Source organism: Gouania willdenowi, chromosome 18 (genome assembly GCF_900634775.1).
Source record: "Gouania willdenowi chromosome 18, fGouWil2.1, whole genome shotgun sequence".
NCBI classification, from domain to species: domain Eukaryota; kingdom Metazoa; phylum Chordata; class Actinopteri; order Blenniiformes; family Gobiesocidae; genus Gouania; species Gouania willdenowi.
Window position 1 is genome coordinate 25,745,498 of NC_041061.1, and position 9,683 is coordinate 25,755,180.

Genomic DNA, 9,683 nt, shown 5'->3' on the forward strand with positions numbered 1-9,683 from the left:
TTTTAATTTCGTTGCCTCACAAATAAATATTTATATGATTATTTGACTATTTAACTATTGAGTATCGACCCATTGCCCTGACGTCCGTAGTCATAAAGTCCTTTGGGAGGCTGGTGCTGAGCCACCTGAAGGACATCACAGGACCCCTGCTGGACCCCCTGCAGTTTGCCAATCGAGCAAACAGGTCAGTCGATGATGCAGTCAACATGGGACTGAACTACATCCCGCATCTCCTCGACTCCCCAGGGACCTACGCTAGGTCCTGTTTGTGGATTTCAGCTCTGCGTTCAACACCATCATCCCGGACATCCTTCACCAGAAACTCACCCATCTCACAGTGCCGGCCTCCAACTTCCTGACTGACAGGAAGCAGCAAATAAGGCCCCCCACTCCCCCCCCTTACCATTCTGAACAGCACAGTGGCTACCGTGGACTCCTTCAGGTTCCTGGGATCCACAATCTCACAGAACCTGAAGTGGACCTCCCACATAGACACAATCAGAAAAAAGGCACAGCAGAGGATGTACTTCCTGCATCAGCTGAGGAAATTCAACCTGCCCCAAGAGCTGCTGATCATGTTCTACACCTCCATCATTCAGTCTGTTCTGTGCACCTCCATCACTGTCTGGTTTGGATCTACAACCAAACTAGACAGACACAGACTACAAAGGATAATCAGGACTGCAGAAAAGATCATTGGTGTTGATCTGCCCTCCATCCAAGACTTATACCTGTCCAGGGTCAGGAAACGGGCAGGTAGCATCACTGCAGACCCCTCCCACCCTGCACACAATCTGTTTAAACTCCTCCCCTCCGGGTGATGCTACAGATCACTGTACGTTTCTTCCCCCAGGCTATCACTCTGATCAACTATAAACAGTCAAAGAGTGTCAGACCTGTTTCTGTGAAATAACCATGGAACTAAACATAACAACCCTGGATCAATCTGAGAATGTTCATGTACATACTATTTAATTGAAATGTTCACCTGCACTACTCATCACTGCATTATTATTATTGTTGTTGTTGTTTTTGTTGTTGTTGTTATTATTATTATTGTTATCTTGTTATATTATCTTATTTAGTTTTGCACATATTAGTCTAACTACTGTTTATATTTATGTTTATATTTTTCTAGTTGATTGTTATTATTTATGTTTACACTATTGGAGAGAGCACAGTTCACCAAGTCAAATTCCTTGTGTGTATAACATACATTACATGGTCAATAAAGTTGATTCTGATTTAAATAGTGTAAATATATACAGTATTATAAGTTTACATGGACATTTATAATTATTTCTTTCAATCTTTCGGTTTTCAGCCTTGGTTTTCTCATTTTTGGTCTAAGAATCTTCATTTAGGTTCATCCCTAGATCGTGAGAAGGCATTCAACAATACACATTCGATTATGTGCATGGCTGGGCTCTTGAGTCTGTCAATGACTAGCTGTTCCTATTTTCCTTGGTCACAGAAAACAGATGGAGAAAACGGAATTCACATTCCAAAATAGAAAAAGCAATCTCACCTGTTTTTTCTCTATATATACATTTAAAATTTGGCCCCGACATGACATGGAAATGCCTCACAAACAAGTTTTGGAACAATGTCAAACATTTACACACTTTTTTTTTACTGGAAAACAGGAGAATAAATATGTCCAATTCCATGAACTAATCCTGTTCAAAATCTTGCACAACATGGTACGACAAGTGATCATGTTATTCTGTGACTGACTATCTTGTTTCTGTAAATTCTATAAAGCTTATAAAATGTAAAATTAATAACAGTAGTCAACTCTATTAACCCTACTCATCATGTTTGGTATGATTTAAGGAACTTTAATAGCCAGTGAAGTCATCTAAACAGGGAAAAATGATGAAACTGAAACTCAAAGTGCAAAGTGACATGGGAAATGGGTAAACCCTGAAATGGAATTGGGGAATATTTGAAACACAAAGTCGGAGCCCCTACTAAAGAAGTTTAAACATACACCACATATTAGTGCTGTGCAATACGGAGAACATTTTATAACACAATGTAGGTATTTATGTCGTGATAATGATATATATCCCAATATAGTATTTCTTCCTAAAATGTATATGAAATGAATGGAAAATTGCTAGTCATTATATATTTTATTATATACATAAATAAACAACAACAACAAAAATATATCCCAAAATAAATGGTACTTCCCCTTTAAGAATCTTCTCAATGAAGGAATATTTGTGACTTTTGCTACATATACTGTTGTCACATGTGTTCTGATTTGTATATTTGTATGTGAAACTGCCACCAGGTGGGTGCAAAAACCAGCAATAATAGACGTAAACCGTACCTGTAGTGAATTTTTATTGCAAGCTCTATCAAAGATCATATATGACAGTAGATATTTTGTTGGGTTATATTCTTTAAAGGTCCTTCTGGAGCAGCAAGAGATAAATTAACACTTCCAGTTGTGAGACACATTTGCCACTATTTTGCTTGAAAGAGCCACATTGGCTGTAGTGACACAGTTTGTAACCAGACTAACTGATGAATCCGGGGACCCAAACTGGCTGAAAAAAGCAGCGTTTCACCTCCACATACCATAGTATCCATTTTCTGCATCTTTGTCGTGCTGAACTAAACACTTAATGCTCATGTCCGAGCATGGCCCGGCCGGTGTTAAATGATGTAGAATTAGTTTGTCCCGCTGGTTGACAGTGGCCGCCTGCTTCAGTAGATGATAGCGGCTTACACAAGGCGGACCTACTTCAGTCACGTCGACCATGACTGAAATACATTACAGTAAATTGTAAATTTATTGATTCAAGTTTAAGGTTCAGAGAAGCTGGAGAACTGAGTGCCAGTGTAAATGGGACAAGTGCCTTTTTGCATTTTTGACAGAAAAAGTATTTTAATATAAAATGCATGTAGAACATAAGGACTCCAGCAAGTCTAACAACTCTTATTAGAGAGAATTCCACACCTCAGACAGAGGATCTCCACAATCAGAGATGCTCTGCAGATGATGGCATCATAAGGTTAGCTGACTGCAGATAGCATCCGATTCTCACTCAGTCCTTTATTTGTTCATGAATCCAATCATTTTCACTCAAACCATGTCAGAAAGAATAAAGTGCACACACAATGACGTTCTCTCTTTTTTCACCGCACTCCAGCTTTTCCATGCCACGGTGACACCTTAGATATGACTGTAAAGCTCTTCCATCCATCTATACAGGTAACACATACTGTATACACACAATCCCTGTTAGTCATTCCAATAAACCTGATGTGCACATTTTTACTGTGGGAGATCTACAAGCTGCAAACTTTAATATCTAGAGGTACATTTTCAACCGTGTGTGTGTGTGTGTGTGTGTGAGTGTGTGTGTGTGTGTGTGTGTGTGTGTGTGTGTGTGTGTCTGAGTCATGTAGGCTGTGCTCAGGTTCCCTGTGACCCTGAATAAGGCTGTGTGTAAATGATGGATGGATTGGTTTCATTGTATAATAATAATAATAATAATAAACACTGCTTATGCTTATTTTTACTAGATATTTCCAAATGTACACATGTACACATGTAACAGTGATATAAATGTGGGATTAGTGCTGTGGTTGCTGATGTCATGTCTCCGTCATGCCTCCATCCTTTGGTGGCTGTGAGCACACAGCAGTGCAGGCTGGGCTGCAGTCAGGAGCCCCACAAAAGCTTTAAAGTGCACACAGTGTGACGGCCTATCGTCATTAGAAATGCCCACGTAACAACCGAGCACGGAAGGACCGAGTGAGTCCGATTAATCCCACGGTCTCGCCTTATCTCGCTACATTTAAATAATGTTGCATAATATGGGCGATCAGACAATGCCATCAGAGCCGATATGGCACAATGAGCCCGGCGGGCCCACACAGGGATGTTACCGTGTGCTCCCTCTCCCATCCCACCGAGCACCGGCTGTTCTCTAACGGCCCCCGCTCTGCGGCTCTTACCGCGGATGCTGACCGGCGCTTCAGTCCTGGATGCTGTCGGAGGATGGATGACGGTACCACGGCGGATGCACGAGGAGCTCGGTCCCGGTGATGAATGAAAGACAGACCGGCTCTGTCAGTGATATGAACCGTAAGCCCCGCCTCTCCCAGTTTCTTACGTCAGTCTCCCCGTACTGGAAACACTGGAGAGGCTCAGCATCACTCACTGCAGCCCTCCCCCCTCTGTGTGTGTGTGTGTGTGTGTGTGTGTGTGTGTGTGTGTGTGTGTGTGTGTGTGTGTGTGTGTGTGTGTGTGCGTGTGTGTGTGTGTGTGTGTGTGTGTGCGTGTGTGTGTGTGTGTGTGTGCGTGTGCGTGTGCGTGTGTGTGTGTGTGTGTGTGTGTGTGTGTGTGTGTGTGTGTGTGTGTGTGTGTGTGTGTGCAGAGACTTCCAAGGAGCTGAATCAATGGGACAGTTAAAAGACAGCTCTGCCTCTGTGTGAGGATGGGATCCACCATCACACCTGCAAGAACACACCATCAAACAGTCAGTCAGTTTATTTATAGAGCACATTAAAAACAACAGTTGTTGAACAAAGTGCTTTACAACAAAAATTACACACAAGAAGGTAAATGCTAATACAATATAGTAAGTAATAAATAAATATGATACAACTCATTAAAACCTGCAATGGCATGGCTATTTTAGCAAGAATAAATGGATAAAGAAAACATATGTGTTCTTAGGTGTTATTTAAATATATCAGTGGTTGTATATATTCTGATGGAAAAGGCCTAACAATATAATATGCCACAGCTTGGAACCATCAACAGAGAAGGCTCCGTCACCATGGAAAGCTGTTTGATATAGTGATATCAACCATAGTTCAGCCCTACTACTAGTGCTCACATTTGGAGTACATGCACTCTATTTAGGTTTACTAGTGCGCCAGTGCACTACAGTAAAGTAAAGTAAATTTAGGCTTTCCATTGGCTTTTGAAATGTTAATTCCCAGTGACGTGCAGGCAAGCCTCCTGTCATCATGGCATGTAAAATACTAATAATAATAAGAGACGTTAATCTGTCCACTTGACTGCTCTATAAATTCGTATTCTCTATGATCTAAACATTTTTATCATTAAAATCTCTGAATGTATGCATTCCCTGTTCAAACTCATTGAAAAAGAGGGAAAGGAGGTAGAGAGTGCTCCAGTTATGACTTCACTCAGTCACACACACTAATGGAATATCCAGTCAGCGCATGCCTGTTGCTTTTTCTCTTTATATCGCTAATATACATGTTTGACTACTGCACATGCTGATGGTCGACACATACGTGGAGTTTGCGGGGGCAGGGGAGGCATATCCTCCCCTAGTGGTTAATTACAGTTTTCCCAATTGTTAAAGAAGCATAGGGCAGGATCTAGAAATCAGACTCCATAGTGACACCGCGATGGTTAGTGTAACTGCAGCCATCAGCCAAGCTGCCGTGGGCGTGCGCATTAACTGTTTATTACCGGAGCACAGCTGATACTAGAGGATGGTTACCCGACCAAACACTGACAGGGTCCGATGGCATCGGACGGGTCGGGTTCAGACAGATATTTAGAACTGGTGGTCGGGTTCAGTCACATAGTGTCGTTTGCTCACAGCGTTCTTCCTCTCCTGCTGCAGCAGCTACAGCTGCTTTAGCCCTGAAGAATGCAGCTTTAACTGTAACAGTGATAGCAGGATCCACGGTGCAGTTAGAATGGAGCAGAGAAGGGCAATTATAAAGGAATACACCGTTGAAACATTCCTTTTTCTGCACAATAACAGGGATTATCCTCAATTTTGATACTTGAATTATGAAAATAGACCTGATGGGTCTCTTGCATGCACTGCATCGCTGTTCACTTTCGCTTTACCCGTGCGCTGATCTGATGTTCATAATTAACAGTTGTTTGTTAATAAAATTGGTGCTTACCACTAAAACAAATGTAAATATGTAATTTCATTAAGAAAAAAATGAAGTTTTCATTGTTGGGTCGGACTTGGACAAGAAAATGTTGTGAACGCGCACCAGTGTCATTTGACTCCACGTCCGCAGACCTGGGCAGGAAAATCAAACTACGTAAAACAGTACAAAATGTATCACATGATCTTTTCAAGGCAATAGGTAGAAATATGTGTGGACTCATTCACTTTGGTTTAGAGCGCTTCATCATCCATTAGCATTAAAAAAAAAAACTTGAAACTGATGTTTGTTTTTTCTCAAATCCTGCCCTATGCTCCTTTAAGACTGAAACTTGTAAAGGATATTGTTTATTTATAGAAAAGTATGGATTAATGTAGAATTAATAGAAAGCATATTTAAACTCAAATACCATTTTAATAACTTTCTTTCAGCTTTGAATGAACTCAGTTTTCAACTTTAGCCAAAAGAAGAAGAAAAAATCTTTCTTTTATCCACTTCCAGAATACAACAAAACCCTGACCTTTATATTAAAGGTCCCATATCATGCTATTTTTCACCCATCTCCATTTGTTCTAAGAACCCCAAAAACATTAAATTTGAGGTTTATTTTCGCAAACTCGCCTGTTTTCCAGAGTTTTAGCCTCTGAAAAGTCACTTTCTGAGCAACTCTACACAAACAGGCTGATTTGCGGCGTACTTATGCATATTCATGAGTGGGCGTGTCTATAGAGGGGACACTGACTTCCTTCTCCCCGCCCTCCTCCCACCCATTTTGTAGCCGAGCTTATGCTGCTTTATAAACACAAGACAGAGTGTGGGGGCGGGGCGTTCGCTGGTACATAGACTTTAGAAAATACATACATAGCACTGCGCGAAGGACGCTGAAATGCTCACCTTCGTGGGCGTGTCTGTTTACATGTCAATCACGGCAGAGAGCTTTCTGGAGGCGCGGCTTCTTGTCATCAAAGTGGGAACGCGTCATCAAATTGGAGCGAGGTGTTTGGCCTCACCCTGCAGTAAGAAAGGAGCAAATCACCCTCTAACTAATGATTGAGGAAATCAATGAAAAAACACTTTGGGCATGTGTATGAAGCCCATATAGCACTTTTATGATGTTTAAAGCACAGAAAGGTTAATTTAGCGTAACATGGGCCCTTTAAAGTGCAGGCTCAGCAATTTGAAAATAAATATTTCAAGAAAAGAAGCTTTAAACTTGTTACATGAAGAAAGGTTCAATAATATACTGTAATATCCACTGACACAAATATTCACAAAATGTCACTAAATAATGTCATTGAGTAACTCACTCTTGTAGTGCAGCCTAGCGGCCCCTGTAGCAGTAATATCAGTCGGGCGTCTCAGCCTGAGATTATATGCCACAGAACAGGTTATTTCTATGGTAGTTCAGTTCGGCTTTGAAAACTGTGCAAATTATTTTTGCTTTCACTAATGAGCCATCAGGCCACTTTTTAGAGTGAAACTTTTCACCTAATATTCCATCCCCCATCCTTGCACGGTATTCGGCTGCTCTATGTCTCTGGGTTTGGCTTCACGAGCTGCACACCCAACCAAAGGTTAGGGGTCACTTAACACCGACGGTAAACAAAACTGTGTTGATTGCGTGAATTTTTTTCTAATGAATTAAACATTTAAAATTAATCGACAAAAATATAGCGTTAATTTTGACAGCACTAGTTGTAATATTTTCGAAAGCCAATAGGAAGCCTGTCCTCTTATTAACAAGTAATGCTTACCAATAGTATGATGACACTTTTTGCTTGTACTCAAAAGTTGGCTGTGCCTCCTTTTGCATGAATTATTCATCAATGTGGCGTGAAATGGAGGTGATCAGGTGTGGGACTGCTCAGGTGTAATGGAAGCTCAGGTTGATTTGACAGCAGCCTTGAGGTCATCTGCATTGTTGGGTCTGGTGTCTCTCACCTTCTTTTTGACAATAGCCCATAGATTCTCTATGGGGTTCAGGTCAGACCAGTTTGCTGTCCAATCAAGCACAAACGTGCTTTGACAAATGGATTTGTGATAAAGCATTGATTTTGTGTTTTTCATTATTGAGACTTCCATGTCTGAATATTTGAGGCAAATGGACCAGCTGCTAAGCTATGCTCGTGGGGCAAACAGCTGATAGCTAACAGTCATAAATAAATAAGCTTCGTGCCTGTTCAGCTGGTGGAGGAGGTGAAAGAATGCAGAAGAGAGGATAGTTAACCTATTGAATAATCACAGTAACATTATCAACTAACGTGTACCTTTCATTCTTTGGTTATTTCGTTTCAAAACCAAATAAAAAAATAGAAAAAACTGATTGTTTTTTTTTTGTTAATTTAAAACCAGCAACAGGAAAACAGAAAAACCAAATACAAAAAAAACTGTGTATTTCTGATTGGTTTTAAAATCAAAATAACAATGGCAACATATTACATTGTTCTGTTTGTTTGTCTTTTTTAAAAAGTGCAGTTGATTCTATATTTATACCAGAAAAAAAATCTGTGACCGCAGGTGACAACAGTTGCAAACACAGCACTACGTCAACTGCGTAAACCTCTTCGTAGCGATCCATTTACTCCCCCTAAACACAACGCTCCGGTGGGTGAAGTAAATACAGACTGGGGAAGAATTATAAATGGTTGAAAATCAGATAATTTCAGGTCAAAATAATGTGACCAGCTGATTTTCTGACGGTGCACAGATTCTTGATGACTAAGATAGTTTGTAATGTGTAGACTGGACCACAGAGTTCCAAATAAGTAGTTTGATATTTGCAACCACTGTTTATTTGTCTAAGGTCACAGAATATTAATTCAATTCAATAATAAACAATAGTCATCTCGTAGCGTGAGATAACAGGCAACAAACTGTGATCCCTTGGTTTCTAAGAAGGGTTTACAGGGGCTGAACGACAAAAAAAATGTTTGAAGATGAAAAGGTCTATTATAGCTAAGTGTGTGCAAATATGCAAACCATTGTAATATACAGTTTTGAATAGCAGACACGATATTTACAGTATTAATATATTGTGTGCCCCTGTGTTTTTTTCGGTGTGCAAATGTTACAGATGTGTTCAAATGAGTCAATGTTCTTTTGATATTTTTTGGAAAAAATGTTCTAATTAATATTTCATCCCAAGGTGCCTTTTTCAATGCAGATATGGCAAACAACACCAAAATTCCATATGTTCACAGGTAATAAAACTTTATAAAGCTTCCCCTTGTGACCAAATGACTAGTGTTTTCATTTTTCACAACCATTACTAAATAATGATGACATGTATGGTAACCATACGTCCGGTGTCATGTACTGATTTTGTATCGTACTGAGATTGTATATGCGCATGCGCTCACATCTGCAGTACTGAAAAATGAATTTTTGCTAAAAAATAATAATAATAACTCATTTTTGTTTATTTTTGTGTTCAAAGCAAACAGACAAGTGTTTTATTTGTTTATTGGATTAGGTTAGATTGGGTTAGGGTTAGGGTTAGGATGCAGCTGCTGACCCGTGTCGCAGTACGCTGCATGAGGGAATTGAGAAGATCATCCATCCATTTTTCAACCCGCTTGCTCCTTTTCAGGGTCACGGGGGTCAGCTGGTGCCTGTATCCACCTGTCATTGGGCACTAGGAAATGGTCCACTCACACTCCGATTCACTCCTACTGGGCAATCTAGAGGCATTAGCCTAGCATCAGCATTAGCCTAAAATTAGCACGAGCATTAACATTAGCATTAGCATTATTCTAATATTAACATTTGCC

At 40.3% G+C, this 9,683-nt stretch overlaps 1 protein-coding gene across 2 annotated transcripts in view; it reads right to left on the bottom strand.

Moving 5' to 3' along the window:
- Nucleotides 1-4,146, bottom strand: part of nat16 (N-acetyltransferase 16) — a 56,810-nt gene extending 52,664 nt beyond the window's left edge. For both annotated transcript variants that reach the window (XM_028474969.1, XM_028474967.1), the window contains exon 1: nt 3,979-4,146. The gene's annotated coding sequence lies outside the window, so the exon portion shown is untranslated. The remainder of the gene's footprint in view (nt 1-3,978) is intronic.
- Between the last annotated feature and the right edge of the window lie 5,537 nt (nt 4,147-9,683).